This window comes from Anser brachyrhynchus (assembly GCF_964034855.1).
Source record: "Anser brachyrhynchus genome assembly, chromosome: Z".
In the NCBI taxonomy this organism is placed as follows: domain Eukaryota; kingdom Metazoa; phylum Chordata; class Aves; order Anseriformes; family Anatidae; genus Anser; species Anser brachyrhynchus.
Window position 1 is genome coordinate 37,770,228 of NC_137697.1, and position 17,075 is coordinate 37,787,302.

A 17,075-nucleotide genomic window follows, 5' to 3' on the forward strand; every position below is an offset into this window, starting at 1 on the left:
GTGTTCCCCTCTTGGAAAGCAGCACTTCCAAATTTTAATGCTACTCGTTATTGTCATCATAGGCATCATTTAAAGCTCCCAAGAGCTATAGGTTTTAGGAGTCTCTGTCATTTAAATAGGTCTATTTTAGTACTTAATAAATTATGTCCATTGGAAGGGTTTATTCTTTAGCTTCTAACTTTTTCTTTATTATTATTTCTCTTGATAATGACTGAACTATCATGAGCTTTCCTAAAAGTCTCTCATAAAATACAGGACCATGGGAATTCCTTGGAAAGCTTTGATACAACTACTGGAGGATTTGTTACAGCTGAGACAGCAGCACCCTTCCAAAAGGTCACAAAGATTTTATTGCTGCAAACGTCTAATGGTGTTGCCCAATGGCATTGTAACTACAGTGACAGATTGTTTTGCACCATCTCTGTCGTGCAGATATTCCTGTGTCAAACACACAAAACAGGGGACAAGAAACGCAGTCCGATTTAATGCAATCAGACCTGGAAAAATTCAGTTCCCTGCCCAAAATTCTGTCCAGACTTCCTGTGATCATTCCACTGCAGATATAACACATACTAAATCAGTACTGTTTTCCTCAGCTATTAATTTTTTTGGACTCCACTAGGGTGTGACATAGTCTTATCATAGACATTTGAATTGTAAAGCGTAGGGTTTTTTTCATTTTTTGTTGTTGTTGTTTGTTTTTTTTTTTTTCTATACAGGAAAATGTCTTTCAGGACCTTATTCCATTTTCTTACCAGTGTGAATGTCAGCTTGGTACTATGCAATTCAATGCAACTGAACCAGAGATATTGGTGTGACAATAAAACCATTCATAGGACATGGGATTAAAAGCAAAAAACCACTGCATCAGATGCAAAATTGGCTAAATGCAAAGCTTCAGACAGTCTGGACTTTTGTCACTTGGATTCATCCCTGTGGTGGCTCCAGCAGTTATGATTTCGAGTGCAAGAGAGTGAAGGAAAGTGTATGCCACGTTCTCAAATAAATGTTTCTGTGTCTTTAGGAGTCACATGGTTAAACATCAACTATCTGTGTAACCAACTGTCTTGTTCACGTAACACTTTTCTGTCTTGCTTTTGTTTGCCATAATCATTTGTTGTTTCTTTGTTCAGCTCTGCAACCTGGTGCTGAAAACTGTACAGGCGCTTCCCTAAATGCAGATGGTGCTAGGAGATGTCTCTTAGAATCATGGAATGGCTTGGGTTGGAAGGGACGTTAAAGATGGTCCAGTCCCACCCCCCAGCCATGTGCAGGGACACCTCCCACCAGACCAGGTTGCCCAAAGCCCCATCCAGCCTGGCCTTGAGCACCTCCAGGGATGGGGCATCCACAGCTTCTCTGGGCAGCCTGTGCCAGGGCCTCACCACCCTCACAGTGAAGAGTTTCTTCCTAATATCTAATCTAAATCTCCTCTCTTTTAGTTTAAAGCCATTTGCGCTTGTCCTGTCACCACACACCCTGACAAAGGAAGTCTTGTGGCCGGGCAGCTGATGCAGCTGTCCAATTCAGATCCAGTGCGCTTCTGGCAATATGCTTCACACAACTGACAGTGAAGATACTCCCCAGGCATAAAAAGTATTTCAGAAAAATATTCCATATTAAAATAATAAAAATAAATTACAAAGCACCAAACCATGCTGGCAAATTTAATGATTTAAAGATCTGTTTAGATTTAATTTAATGATTTAAGGATCTATTCTGAATTCATGAAATCAAGAAGTTTCAATGTGGTGTTGAGAAAACCTGGTCTTGCTCCCTAGAGGAAATGCGAAAATTAGAATTATGAATTTTCTGTTCTTATTTATTTGTTAATTTGCTTTTAATTGTTTTGTTTATTTGTTTGTTTTTATTCTGTGGAGAGTGACTCTTGTTTGGGTTGCTACTATTTTTTTTTGGACCTCTCTTTACAACTTCATCATTACTCACATGAAAAAGCAAGAACAGGTAATAGTCATAGAATCATTAATGTTGGAAAAGACCTCCAAGATCTTTTCAAGCAAACTTCCCAAAATGGTGGGTTTGATTAGCAGATTGGGCCCTCTGTTTCCCTCAGAAGGGAGTCACCTACATCAGTAACCTCTTAAATAAAACCAATGGACTCTTAAATGATGTCCTTCATAATTCCTTTTTTTAAACTTGCTACCCTTTAACATAATTCAGGTAGTATTGTAGATAATCCAAACTGGCATTTTTTACCAATATACATTGGTACTTATCAGCATTTTCACAGTTTGAAGTGTCAAAATAGATAAATGTGATCCTATTAACTACACAAGGGTCTTCATATAAAATTCTTCTGAAAGCAAAGGCTTTTGAAAAACAGATAAGAAAGAAAAAGTCAGTTGTTGGCAAGGAAGTTATTTAGGAAAATTCATATAAAGTGAATGGGGCTAATCCTGCTAATACATGCTAACATTGGTTTTCCTTCTTTCACGAACCTGAAAACATTAAGAAATAGTGTTGACTTCAGATGAAGGATATAACAAAAGACAAGAAAGGTACTGACCAAACTCAATGCATATAAAATAAATAGCTGGCAGCAGTAAAACACATCTTTTCAGAGAATTGCACTCACCACCCTTGCAGACTGTCCCCACTATGCAGACACCAGAGCCTAGGTTATAGCGGCTTGGTCAACTTGTAGGGTTTTGTCTCCTTGACTGCTACAATCCACACAGTAGGCATTGCATCTGAAAGAGCAGCAGAAGGTGCCCCAGCCACTCAACAAATGCAAGAGTTCCCGAGAGACCTCTTGTGTACTGTAAAGGGCTTGCTGGCTGTTTCCAGTTATATCTGATGCTCTAATAACAATGGTAACAAAATTCGCCTCTCCCTACAACCCAGTCTTGATTCCTGCCTCTGACGACCCTTTCTTCCCAGTATTTTTATTCAATAACCACATAACATCGTTATTTTGTAACAATGGAGAAATAATCAATGAAGGTATTACATGGACTATGTATCCGTGCACTATCAAGGATACATCAGTGAACTCAAAGCCACAGGATAGAAAGTCTGACCTACTGCCCATTCCTTTCATCACCCTTCTGGCTCCATCATGTTTTCTGTATTGATTGTTTTTTTATGTGGAAAACTGTAATGCATGCTGATTCATTTCCTGCCCTGAACCCAATCTAAGCCGGTGATAGATGATTCCAAAGCATCTGTGGTGTTTGCTTAATAAAAAAATGGAATGGAAAAACATAGTGCCTTCCTCATACAGGATGAACTTGTTCGACATCTATCCACTCTGGAACCACTCTAGAAAGCAGTCTGAGGTTGTATTTATACCATGACTCTGTCTGCAGATGAAGAATTGAAGCAGTCCCTGTGAGTAGGAATTAGTTTGCAATTAAAAATCCTGGTTTGGCCTTTTTCATTTTGTTATTGAGAAACAGCTTTTCTGCTAGATTTGTAAATTCTACATTTTTATATCTATCTAATCACTTTCTCAATACAAGCACTTTAAAGCAAAAGACACAAATGTGCACAAGAAGAAAATAGATACTTCTATGAATATAACTCACATTAAAGTAAAATATCTTTTTCTTTCATTAGCTTAGCTTGCAATATATTTTCCCTGATTTTTTTGAAGTCAGCAGTATTTTATGTTATCATAGTTACTTTTCTTGCACAATAACTAGTAAGCTGTCAAATGCCAGAAGAGATACATTAGCCACAGAAGAAGAGATCATACCTTTAGCAACTTCTGCATCCAAATTAGTAGCATGATCAAGGTAATGACCACTCTGACAGGATTGCACGCATCCTCCACCTTTCACAAAATATCCCTGTACATAGTTTGTACAAGTATATGCTCCAGCTCCTCAAAACAGAGAGAAAATACACTGTATTACTGGCTACTATTCCTACTATCCTACTATTGCCTACTACCTCTAACTGTAATAAAACATTATCATTAATTTAGGGGTCACATTTCACGTGCTTTTATTCCCTTCAGCTGCTATATATTGTGAAGAGTAATATCAAGCAACAAAGGTACATGGTTAGAATAAACTACATTGTGTAATTTCAGTATATCTTATTTATTTATTTATTTATTTCTATTTTTTTCTGAAGGATGTGGATATTGGTAGTTGTAAATCTGACACAAAATCTGTCAGTCATTCCCCCTTTCTGGAAAGAAAATTGAGGGCATGATAAAAAATTACTAGTTCCATTAAAAGAAAATAAATCAGTATATTTGTTTTTTTCAGCTGGAAAACTTAGTTTTTCATGTCAGGTGAAAGAAGTCTGCCATATCAGAAATGCATTAAAGAACTCATAAGAAAACTAAGGTTTTACATGTCAGCAACCATGTTCGACTGGAAATTCGATATAGCAATGTAAAATCAGAGATAAAGTACATAGGAAAGAAAAAGATCCAGATAAATGTCAGTGAGGTGTCTGCATGCATGTTGCACAGGATCAGTAGCTTGATTCACATTCTGTATGGTATTTTACTTTTTCACAGTGAATCACACATTTGGTGCCATGCAAACTACTATAAAATGGACAAAAGTGCAGGTTCATCTCTGAGCAGATAACAGCAACAGAGGACAATGAAGTCATTCACAAACCCATGTTCTGTTTCAATAAAGGAATGACTAAAATTTTAGGGCTCATCAGCTTCCTTTGCTGATCTAATTTTACACATTTAGAGAGAGTAGTAACTTCAAGGGAAAATGAAATGCAGTTTTGCCCATGGGGAAATAGCAGCTGTTTATGAACTTATAGCAAATACTACAAAGGAACATTGCCAAAGGGTATTGAAAAAATCAGGCACGTTTACATTTGCCAGTGAGGAATTTGGCACTGGGTCAGCACCACTGCATTAAGAACAAGCTAAGAGTCTTGTTAAGAAGACCTCATGCTTCTCTTGAAAGGCCAGCTTCCCCTGGTACTATGCTATACACCAGGCTAAGAATAGATTTACAAAGGAAAACACCACCTCTTTCTCCAGTGGCAGTTTCCTTTGAAATCTCCAAACCGAATGCCAGTCCTGCATGGCTTGGGAGATTTGCCTAGGCTGCAGCCAGAGGTATTCTGCCTGCAGGCACTTGCACGTGATAGCAGAAAATAGTGAGTAACAGAGGAAACAGAAATAGCATAATCACCTTTCCATGTTTCTCTATAAGTAATTCTTTATGCTTTCACATAGTAAGGTGCCTAGAGGAGGGTGTATGTTGTTTTGTTTTAGATTTTTTTTGTTTGTTTTGTTTTGTTTTCCCCAGCTAAGACTTCTCTGCCATGTGGCATCTTCTGTGGAACCTCTGCTTTCAACCAATTTAGCTGTTTCTCAAAAAAATGCTCTTCAGCTCTAGGGAGTACCACTCAAAGCATGTGTTAATCCTCTTTTACAGATCAAATCCACTAAAACTCACATGTGATCAGCACCAGTATTTATTTTCAAGAGTGCACACAATTGCAGTTTGGAAAAAAAAAAGAAAAAAGAAAAAAAGGAAAGAAAGAAAAAAAAAAGCTGAAATTAGTAATTCATTAAATGTAACAACACCTACTTGCTTATTATTTTTCCTCAGCTATACTTCTCAAAGAGCTTTAAAAGGCAGGTAGCATTATCACGTTTTTACACATAGGAGACCTATTCGTTTCCCCAAGTTTATTAAAAAAAGGTCAGTAATAGGATCCAAACTCAAATCCCTGTCTCCCAAGTGCCATGTAAGCCCCTGCCCATAGATGTAACACTGCCAAGAAAATGCAGCATGTACTGAAATGATGCCCATGAAACACGTGTCCTGAAAGGCTCCACTTACTTGCCACCCCTGCACAGATGGTGTTCTTTCAAAACATTACCAGAAATTGTCTCAGCTTACTAATATTACCCAAGAAAACAGGAAGTTTTTGTTCTTTCCATCATAGAACATACAACCTCAATGAAAAGGTCACTTGCAGTAAGAATTATGCAGGCACTTGAAATAAATGCAACATAAGTAATGCAACATAAATATACAAAAAAATAAAAGTTACAAAATGTAAAGGAATCTATCTATTTTGTCCTGGAAACAAACAACATGCAACTTCTACCAAATGAAAGAAGAAAATCCACTTTGATGGAGGGTAGAAGTTAACTGTTGCCACATTTATGGAAGACCTGTGTCCTGAAAGAAGAATGCCTACAGATATTGAGCACTCATATATTTTTTTGCGGCATAAACCAAACATTCAATCCTTTACAAATTCTATAAGATTTTTGGCCTTTGCTTCTTGGATAAAAAGTCATTCATTCATTCATAAAGGAGTTTGAAATGCCTGCTGCTGCTTTGTGGGTTTTACCCATCAGTTTCAAGAACAGATGAGTTCCTCTATCAACAAAACACATCCACTCTTGGTTTTGTCCTTGTGGACCCCAAGTTGAACACGAGTCAGCAATCTGATAGTGCTGCTATGAAGGCTAACCGTATTCTTGGCTGCGCTAGGAAGAGTGCTGCCAGCAGGTGGAGAGAGGTGACCTTTCCCTTCTACTCAGCCCTGGTGAGGCCACACCTGGAGTACTGTGTCCAGTTCTGGAGTGGAGCACCTCTCCTGTGAGAAAGGGCTGGGAGAGCTGGGACTGTTCAGCCTGGAGAAGAACAGGGTATATCTCATTAGCCTTTCATGCTGATTTGGAATTCAACACATCTTACAGCTTTCACTGCATTCTTGGAAAATGATATTATCTACAAAGGAATGAAAGAAAACATCCCAGAGAACCCTAGTCAACTGTGTTTAAGAAAATTACATGGCTGTATTATTACATTATATTATTACCAATTTCTAGTTTAACATCAGGAATGGAAGCAGCAAGCTGGACTACAACTGCGAGTTTCTGCATGCTGATACATTTTTCCATCAATCAACAAATCATTTAAACTGTTTCTAAACATCTGAAATAATAGTTGGACCCTTAGAATATGACCATGCATAGAAGTTGCTAAAAATTCTTCAGATATTTTTAATTTATATTACCTATCTCTGACACGGACATAAATGATCTTTCCTTACATCAACAATGTACTCCTGTGGCCATCCTGCAATTTACCTTTTATGCCTTCCATACAAGCAGCCTGTTCTATCTTAGCTGATTTTGTGTTCAAGGACACACCTGCATGAACACTTATGCTCTTAACAAAATCAACAGATAAATTACTTAACACCTGCCTTTTCATCTCTAAAATTCTCTCTCCTTCTCTCATCAAATTTCCTGTCTTTTGAGATGCACTGTCACATACTTCTCTGAGAAGAACAACCTGACAGTCTCATTTATTCCTAAATTTCCCTCTATCCACCTTGACTGAGTGGAAAATAATTCCCTTCACTATCATTTTCACAAAGTGAAAATGAAAAAGTAAACCTGCTACTTGCTCTTGAAATGAACACACAGCTTCGTGAAACAAAGAGCAAAAAGTAAGGAGTCTGTCAGAACAAAGCTCATGAACAAATATTTATCTTTTAAGCATACTTAAGTCAGTGCAGTTTAAGCACATGCCACATGCTTGAACATATGTCCATGTATTTTTGCTAGCCAAAGTTGGAAATTAAATGTGGGCACTGTACTTGCCAATCACAGGAGGAAATTGAAGCCAGGTGTCTCTCATGGCAGAGAATTACTGATCTTGAATCATCACATCACTGCAGGTACTTAAGTCTGTCAGAAACATAATTACAACCACTTTCTGCACCTAGAATCTAGGAAAAATAGACCAGTAGGTCTAAGAAAAACCCATCAGCCATGCGGGATTTCTCAGCTGTCTTTTCTATGCACACATGGTCATGATGCTCCCATGACATTTGCATTTGGGGGAATGTTTCGTGTTCAGACTTTGCATACTGACCATCCTTTTCTGGAGTAGTGGTAACCCATTCTGTCCTGCATCCTGCTTGTACTGCCCTCCTTCTGCTAGTGTTATTGTTAAGCAGAAAAGAAATCTTGCCACAAAGACTGATTTATAAAATCAGGTCAGACTCCCAGCTCTATTTCTGAGGACATTCTTGATCACACTTGCCACCTAATAATTTAATAAGAGGAGTAAAAGAAGAGTAAGGGAAGAGAGGTGTCATACTGAAGCCCTGTATAAAGAAACAATATGAAATACTAATTTTTACCCAGGTAAATCCCATCAGAGCAGTTGGTAATATATCTACTGATTCCTTTATTCAGGTGGTATCCAGATATACAGGTCACGCACTAGTCACCATGGCCTCCAGCAGTTTTCACAACCGGGTGAGCATTTAGAGTTTCTTGTCTGCATTGCAGTGACCGTGTGGATGGTTCAAAACAGAGATCCTGCAAACAGCAGGGAAGAGAAGGCGGAGTTGTTAATGCAATAACCTGCCACCACATTCCTGGACAATGGCTGCAAAGTAGAAGCACTTCTCAGCATTGCAGCTTTTCTAATGATTATTGTTAGTAAGATGTAACCCTCCCAAACAGAGCCTCAGACTGCCTCTTATGTTTTTTTGTTGTTGTTGTTTGCTTGGATATGGAAATAATCATGGAAAGGTGTTTGAAGTTTGTACTTTAAATTCTGATTAGCTAAGGGATTTTTTTTCTGATCCTTACAAAGTCTGTCAAATCCAAAGTAAAACAAATGCCCTCTTAGACTTTCTAAAAAGAGGAATACAGTAGGGTGGTGGACAGCCTGCTGTGAACAACCCAGGGCAGCAGGATGCCACCGCAGAAGGACTCTGTCCCATGGCAGAAGGGGCTGCCCCAGATGCCAACCCCCAGCACTGCTGAGCATGGCAGGCGTGGTTGCCAGTTGCCAGGAGTCCTGCAGCAGATGCTGTTTGTGTTATCATTATATTACAGACCAAAAATGACACCTGAGATCCAAATAATGTAAACCCAGAAAAGATCTGCCCCCACCCCAGCCTGCCACACCAGCACCACCACAGGAAAGGCTTGAGCGAAGCAAAAATACAAAAAACATCTGTCAACAAAGCCTGAAACCAGAAAGGCTGAGAAAAAGGCTTCAAGTGATGGCAGCCGCAGGGTATGCTCAAGGCTGCTCTCAGTCAGTTAGCAGCAGAAAACCTGTCAGTGCACATATTTAAGGTATGACGGTAGCTGCTAAGGGAAAGAGGTGGTGAGGAAAGGAGCAGACACTCAGGCAGGGGCAAGAGAGACATTGCTGCAAATAGATACCTGAGCAGGGGCAAGGCAAAGAGAGGCCTGAACTGGGGCAGAGCGAAGAAGCACCTGAGCAGGGAAAGAGGAAAGAGATGCCTGAGCACAGGCTGGAGGAAAGAGACACAAGAGCAAGTCACGGGGCAGAGCCACCCAAGCAATGCAGCACAAAAGAAGACAAAGGTGGTGCACCCCTGAGGGCCTGCAGCCTGTGCAGGAGCCTGTGCAAGGGCAGCTAAGTAGGAAACAAGAAGCAGCAAAAGCAAAGCACACCACTAGCCCAGCCTCATCCTCCTGCACCACCATCTTGTCATCCACGGGTCGAAATGCAGTATGCAGCAAGGGGACAGGAGACCAGCAGGGAGAGTGGAGAGGAGAGGAGAATGAAGAGGGAGGCAAGGAGAGGGAAGCTGAGGTGCGTTTTCCTAAGTTCTTATTTAATTGCTTTTTTTTTCTTCTTTTTTTTCTTTTTTTTTCTTTTTTTTCTCAAAAACAGAATCCACAATTAAAAGTTTCTTAATTAGCCATAAATTATATTAAATGAAATTCCATGTTGCTTGTGACACCAACAATTTGGCTAAAAGTAATACTGTGCAATAAGCCTGTGAGGAGAGGTTGGGAAGGCAGCTACATAAATGGTTAAGACATGATGGGAGCTTGGATCTGTTCCCATGTGCAGACAAACCAGCATGGCCTTGAACACATGCTCTAGCTAAAAGAATAGTAAGTAGAATCTTGCCAATTTTGCTAAACTGTGGCTTGTTACATCTCCCAGGGCCAACAATATGTTAACCTGAGAAAAGCAAAAGTGTTATGGGAAACCTGGCAAAGAGATTGCATAGGCCCTATGCAGAGAACTGTCAAGTGATGGCAGCATATCCTGAACAATAATAAGTGGTTTGGGAAATGCATACCCAGTATGGAGTTACACAGCACTGTCCCCAGTAATAGCATTAAATTAATGGCTTGCTACACTCCCATTGACTCAAGAAACACAATCTGATAATGGATTCCATTTTAAAAACAAAGAGGTACATGGACAGTGTCTATCAAGAGGGCTGTGATGGACTCTCTGTCTACCATATCAGCTGCAGAGTAATGGTGCTGTATAAAGACAGAACAGTCTATTAAAACTTTTAAATAAATAATCACAGACAAGGTAACCCAAGCTGGGAAAACTCCCATGGAAAATTTAAAGCCATTTGAATGATCATCCAGGAGAAGCTTCCCTAATCAAACATATGAATTTTTGTGAGAAACCAAGTTGTGTTTTTGCAATACCAGGTATTTTTGCAGTGGAAAATTCCACTAACCTTGCATATTCAAAAGTGATTTTGTGGCATAGCAGTGGGGAGTATGTTAAGCAGATAAGGGGAAGGTCCCACTGTCCCAAAATAAGGAGGATAGCTAAGAAAAACAGGATGAGCAGTATGAAATAAGTAAAAACAAAAATCATGGGCCCTCTAGTCACGAGAGAAGAAGGAAAGAAAAAAAAAAGGAAAAGGAGAAATTGACGGTCAGTCAAATAAAATTGTACATTTATGGTATAGAAGTGCATCGAGTAGGTTGTGAACCACAGGGGAGAAATCAGGTGTTGGGTAATAGAGAATACAAGGTTATGATACACTTTTACTGTGTGCTTCTGCTTGCAGGGTGCCCAACAAAGAAAATATCGCAAATTTCGCAAATAAAATAGCTTCACAGATCCTGTCTGAAGAAAATTATTGAGATTTTTCTCACTTTTTCAAATAGCTACCCAAGCCCTTTACACCAGCTCCAATCTACATGGAGGACAGGAGACAAAATGGTAGCCATCCACCCTGCACTAGAAGCCCATGGAGTTACCTTATTTTGCAAACAGGGAAAGGAGCTTTGAATAAAATTAATGGGAAATAATTATTAAAAGATGAGTTTTGGGTAAACTCTAAGACCAAGACTTGTTTTCTATCATTACAGGAATCAATACGAAATGGCAGAGGCATAAAAAAAATTGAAATGGGAAAGGGAATGCCAATTTTTCAAACTAGCAGACACACTCACAACAAACCCACCATCTCCTTTTCTTCCTGTAATTAATTAATGTAGTGTGTTTTCTGGGAGTTCTCCATTAATTTATAGTGAAAGTCAAATCTATGCCATGCTCCAACATTTCACCTATTAATCAGACCCAAAACCAATGGGTGATTGGACCCCAACCCCATGCCCCAAATATATGCAACAGAACTACTGAGATGAGATTTCTATACTAAAAGCCAAAAAATCATGTGATGGAAAAAATAAGGCAGTATCAGACATCCTTATGGTGTGCCCTGGTATGTCTGCTTTCATACCAGTTGGATTGGCCTGGAGCCCATATGTGGGGAAAACAATACCGTGCCTTCTATATACAAAAGATCGCAGTAAACATTATCTCCTAATACCAAATCTCTGCCTGATTTGGAGCTAATTAAATTTTAATTTCAGAAGAACAAAAATGTTACAGATTTTTTAACAAATCAAACCAAATTTATTTCATCTGGGATATATAACCACAATATATCTGAGGGACCAGGAATAGCTTCCACTCTACTTTTACCTTGTATATTTGGAAATCCACTGGTGGACCAGGCCAACATCACTTACCAAATAATCTTGCAATTGTTTTTCAGGGAACGAGTTATTTTACTAGAATTTATTTAACTTTAGTTTGAAGCTCTATAAGAATCCACAATGATTTCCAGACAATATCTAGAACAGCACCTATATACTCTAAGAAGAGTTTTCCTTAGTCACTGTAATACATACACCCTAAAATAAAGTAAAATATCACTTTTTAGGTATTGAGATGCAGTCTAGATATTATGTAGTTAATGTTTATTTCAGCTGTTCCCCATCAGAATGCACATCCGATACTACTGCAAAACGCTTGCATGGGAAAAAGTGCCTTGTACTTGTGTATTAGGAGATAAAACAATCTGTTACCAAAATTAGCAACTATTTAGGGCAGAATTTAACTCTCACTGAGTAAAAATTGCTCTTTCTTCTTTATCAAAGAGTTCTGTGGGACTTGGCAATACTTTACATATTGAGCTTTCTAAAAAAAAAAAAAAAAAATCAGTCCTAACTGCTGTGATGTTTTTTAACTCAGCACGTGAGCTTTCTATGAACACCTATACATGTCATTTGCAGCCTGACCTCCAGATGGTAAGCAGAAATGCAGTGTTTGCAGGTGGCTGTGAGGTTATACCATCTTTTCTAGCTTTTTAATGATGAGATTAGCATTAAACTCAACATGTGAAAATGGAATGGGTGAAGTTAGCTTTTGGCTTTCCTGTAACACTGTCATATAATATTTGGCTTTTAGTATAGAAAAATAAAACTTCATTTTATTTTTAATGCTGAAAACCTATACTTCACTTTTTAGGTGATGCAAGAAGCCCCAGAAACTTTTAAAAGGAAGACTCAGTTTTGTCTTCAAGATAGTATGTCTAGTTATTATCAGAATCCAATTTAAATACAATTTCCACTGCCCTGAAAAACAGGTGGAGCCATTTTTTCCTGCAAGTTTTAATAGCTTTGAGACAGCAGAGGTCTCTGGAGTCCACTGCTATTGTGAGTTTAAATTATTTATCATTTCCTAATCTGTCTTGCTAGCACAAGTAAATGAGTTGTGTGTTGAAGAGCTCTAGAAAGATTTAGTATCTTTACTAGTAAGCTGCTAATGCCACAGTTTAAGGATACTTCCCTATGCTGCTCTCCTCACTGTGGCTTTTACTTTCTACTAGATGTTCATTACATGTTACACAAGAAAATGTATGTGTTTAGGTGGGGAGAACAAAATGGAATTTGAACTTAATCTTCCATACAGCTTCCAGTGACAGCTAAGTAAAAGAAGGAGGTATTTCATACCCTACTGACTTACCTCCAAGGTTATCTCAATCCCTAGTAGATATCACAAGGCTGGAAGCACAGTCTTTCAGATCAGCACATGACTGTTCAAATTTTTTTTTTTTGAAGCCACAAAAAATCAGGCCACACATAAAATGCCGCTGACATGTCTAAAACAAGGGTGTGTGGTTACAGCCTTACAGAAAAATAAAAAATAATCTAACTTGTTTGAGGAAAAAATATGGGCATCCACAGTTTACATTTCTGCTTCTGACTCCTCTTTGTGATAATTACCTCAGAAGTCAACACAACCTTCTACATGCAGTAGTTGTAGATATGTACCTACACTGATTAATGACAGAATGCACAAATATGCAAATATTAGGTCACATAAATAAAAGGAATATTTCAGATAGCCAACAATCCTGCAATGCAATAACCTAGCTAGTAGAGAAGTGGAGATAGAGTCAAGCAGTATGGCAAAACAAAGTCATCTCAAGTCACTAGTTTCATATCTTGAAGGATTTTCTATGTTCCAGTTCATCAGCTGGGATGATGAACCCATCAAATGGGATGATATTTCTCATCCAATTTTTCATTTTGTTAAAATTCTGATATTTTAGAATAAATGGTGAGATAAAAGTGTCTTTGAAAATATGAAGTAAGTATATATACCCTCAAAGTCTTTAGATTTTCTAATTTAGTCTCTGACTACAGTATATGATAGAATCATAGAAATAGTTTCCACAGTTTGGAAAATACCTCTAAGATCATCTGGTCCAACCATTAACCTAGCACTGCCAAGTCTACCACTAAACCACATCCCTAAGCACCACATCTACATGTCTTTTGAAGACCTCCAGGGATGGTGACTCAACCGCTTCCCTGGGAAGCCTGTTCCAGTGTCTCACAGCCTTTTCAGTGAAGAAATTGTTCCTAATATCCAACCTAAACCTTCTCTGGCTTAACTTGAGGCCATTTCCTCTTGTCCTATCACTTGTTGCTTGGTAAAAGAAACCAACACCCATCTCAATACAACCTCCTTTGAGGTAGTTGTAGGGCATGATAAGGTTTCCCCCGAGCCTCCTTTTCTCCAGACTAAACAACCCCAGCTCCCTCAGCCGCTCCTCCTATGACTTGTTCTCTAGACCCCTCACCAGCTTCATTGCCCTTCTCTGGACATGCTGCAGCAGCTTGATGTCCTTGCTATAGTGAGGGGCCCAATACTGAACACAGTATTTGAGGTGTAGCCTCACCAGAGCTGAGTATAAAGGGATAATCACTTCCCTAGTGCTGCTGGTCATGCTATTTCTGATACAAGCCAGGATGCTGTTGGCCTTCTTGTACACCTGAGCACACTGCTGGCTCATGTTCAGCTTGCTATTGACCAATAGCCCCAGGTCCCTTTCCACGGTGCAGCTTTCCAGCCACTCTTTCCCCAGCCTGTAGGTTTGCATTGGGTTGTTGTGCCCCAGGTGCAGGACCCGACACTCAGCTTTGTTGAACCTCATACAGTTGGCCTCAGCCTGTTAATCCAGTCTATTAATACAGCCATTTCACTCTGTAAAGCCCTCCTACTCTTGCGCAGATCAACACTCATGCCCAACTTGGTCTCATCCACAAATGTACTGAGGGTGCACTCAATCCCCTCATCCAGATCATTGATAAAGATATTAAACAAAACTGTCCCCACTACTGAGCTCTGGGGGACAATACTTGTGACCAGCCACCAACTGGTTTTAACTCCCAAGACTTAGTTTTGTGTCTCACCCATGCTACAAATCCACCTGGAAAGTCTAGTGTCTAATGTGTGTAGAGACACTCAGAAGCAAGCAAGCCAAAGCAGCTTGATTGGGAAGCACTGTATTTCAGTAGGTGCTTCTCTCTAGATTTCCAGAGATAATTAAGGCCATTAGAGTGCACTGAGTGTTTTGTCTGAAATTATGGAGTAAATAAATGCATGTTTTCCAACTACTTATTGACTGGGATAAAGGGTAGGGCCACATACTGGATACCAGAATGAAAAAGATCCAAACAATTACCCACTAAACGAGAATGGTCCATGGACTGAATGGCACAAGGATCCTGGGTGGGGGGAAATTACATGAAAGAGCTGTTGGTTGTGACTATCTCTTAGTTTTGCTTTCTCGTTGCACAACTGTACTTAAACTACATTCTAATGTATGCAGTACTTGACTTTTCTAGAGTTAAGATTTGTAGTACTGAAATTCAGAAGGACCCACATGTAACAACATATAGGAGGAACACAAAAGTTTTAATGCCAACAAATTATTTTCAGTGGAGGGTAGAAACACTCAATGAAAGTAATCTATGGTGAGCAGCACAAGTTTCCTCATCTGAAATGTATCTTTCCTTTGGTTCCAACAAGGAAATTCTACCTTTTGTATATTATTTTTTTTTAAGAGCGAATTAGAAGATCAATGTATTTTCTATTACATTAGCACAAAAACCTGAACAAACCAAAACAAAAAACATTACCATTCCATTCAAGAGTTTCTATACTATCTAGCAGAATAAAGGGTAAAGAGAAAGAAAGTGCTACAAAATAAAACCAAAACCTCCTTCCCTCTCCTTGCTCTCCCCTGACCATGGCCATTCAATTTCATGCAGAAATATCAAACTTTTACCAACATGGTCAAAACCAGTCATTGTTTCAGCCTTTCTCCAGGTTCTGTGACTCAGCCAGCTATGCCGTGGCCATACCATCCTGCATGCAGTCCCTGAAGGCAATTTTGGGACCAGGCACAGGGCCACGTTATTTATTCTTTCTCTGAGCAGAAAACAAATCTTGTCACATTTCTGTTCTTCACAGGACAGGCATGGATCTTACCCTGGTAGCATGGAGATCATAACCAGCACAGTTTTATAAACCCCCACAATTTTAATTTTTTTTAGATGCTTTCATTATTTTTGATGGCGATCAGGAGACAGTGCCAGGTTCAGAAAAATCTTTTTCATCATGATGAATTAATCATGCATGTAGCTCTCCACGAGTGTATTCAGCATTATGGTTGTATTCTTCTGAATATGTTTACTCAACATCTGTTCATAATTCTCCATGCACAACTCCCCTATTACAAACTTGCTTTTTACGTCTGACATGACATCTCATGATTTTAAGCTTTGTATAAATTTACTTCGTTATACTCATTCTACTTTACTGAAAGATTACCTGAAACTTAGTGAAATGGATAAAATGTATATATAAAATACATTAATAAATTTAATTAGAAGTTAAATATTTAAATGCAATTATTAATTTTGCATTAGTACAGAATTATTAAGAGATGGCTATACTCGTGCAAAATAGTGGGACCGACTTCTCTCATAGAGAGGCTTTTTGAACAGAAGAGAAAATGCACACCATGGCCATGGCTCTGCTCACCGTGAACACGAGAGGGTGCCAGCTACTCTGCGGAGACCTCTGCTCCTGGAAATAACCGTGTCGCTGTTTTCGGCCTGGGGACTCCAGAGGGAAATCTGCTGCCCCGATGGACTGGGAGCTGAGAACTGAGCTGTGAGCTGAGACGGGCAGCCTGCATGAAATCTCTGGGGAATTTCATCAAATTAGCTTCCTTAACAGTGTTGAAGTTACAGATGGATATTATGCTTTTACCGTTTGTATCCCTCTTCCTTCTTTATTTTTTTTCTTTTCTTTTTTCCCTCCCACTTTTAGTGTTAGCATGCAGCCTTGCAGTACCATTATAGCAGGATCCAGACATTGGGATAAAGTTGCTATAGATCTGTGCTCAGTGAGGCTTCTGCGAGGCCATCACTGCTCTAAAATAATGCTGGGAGCCCTTCATGTCCCCAGAACTGTGGAAGAGCTTTTCTACTCCCTTTTGGCTCAGTTTATTGCCTCGTTGCGAGGTTATACTCACTCAGGCACAGCTGATGAATCCACCAACAAATTCTCGCATCCTGTTTTACAAACACAGCAGAAGCAGGAAGCAATGGAGTGTGCCTGCTGTGTGGGTGGTTGTTTGTTGGGGTTCGTTTTGCAGCTGATACAGTAATGGTCATATTAACTCGCAGCATC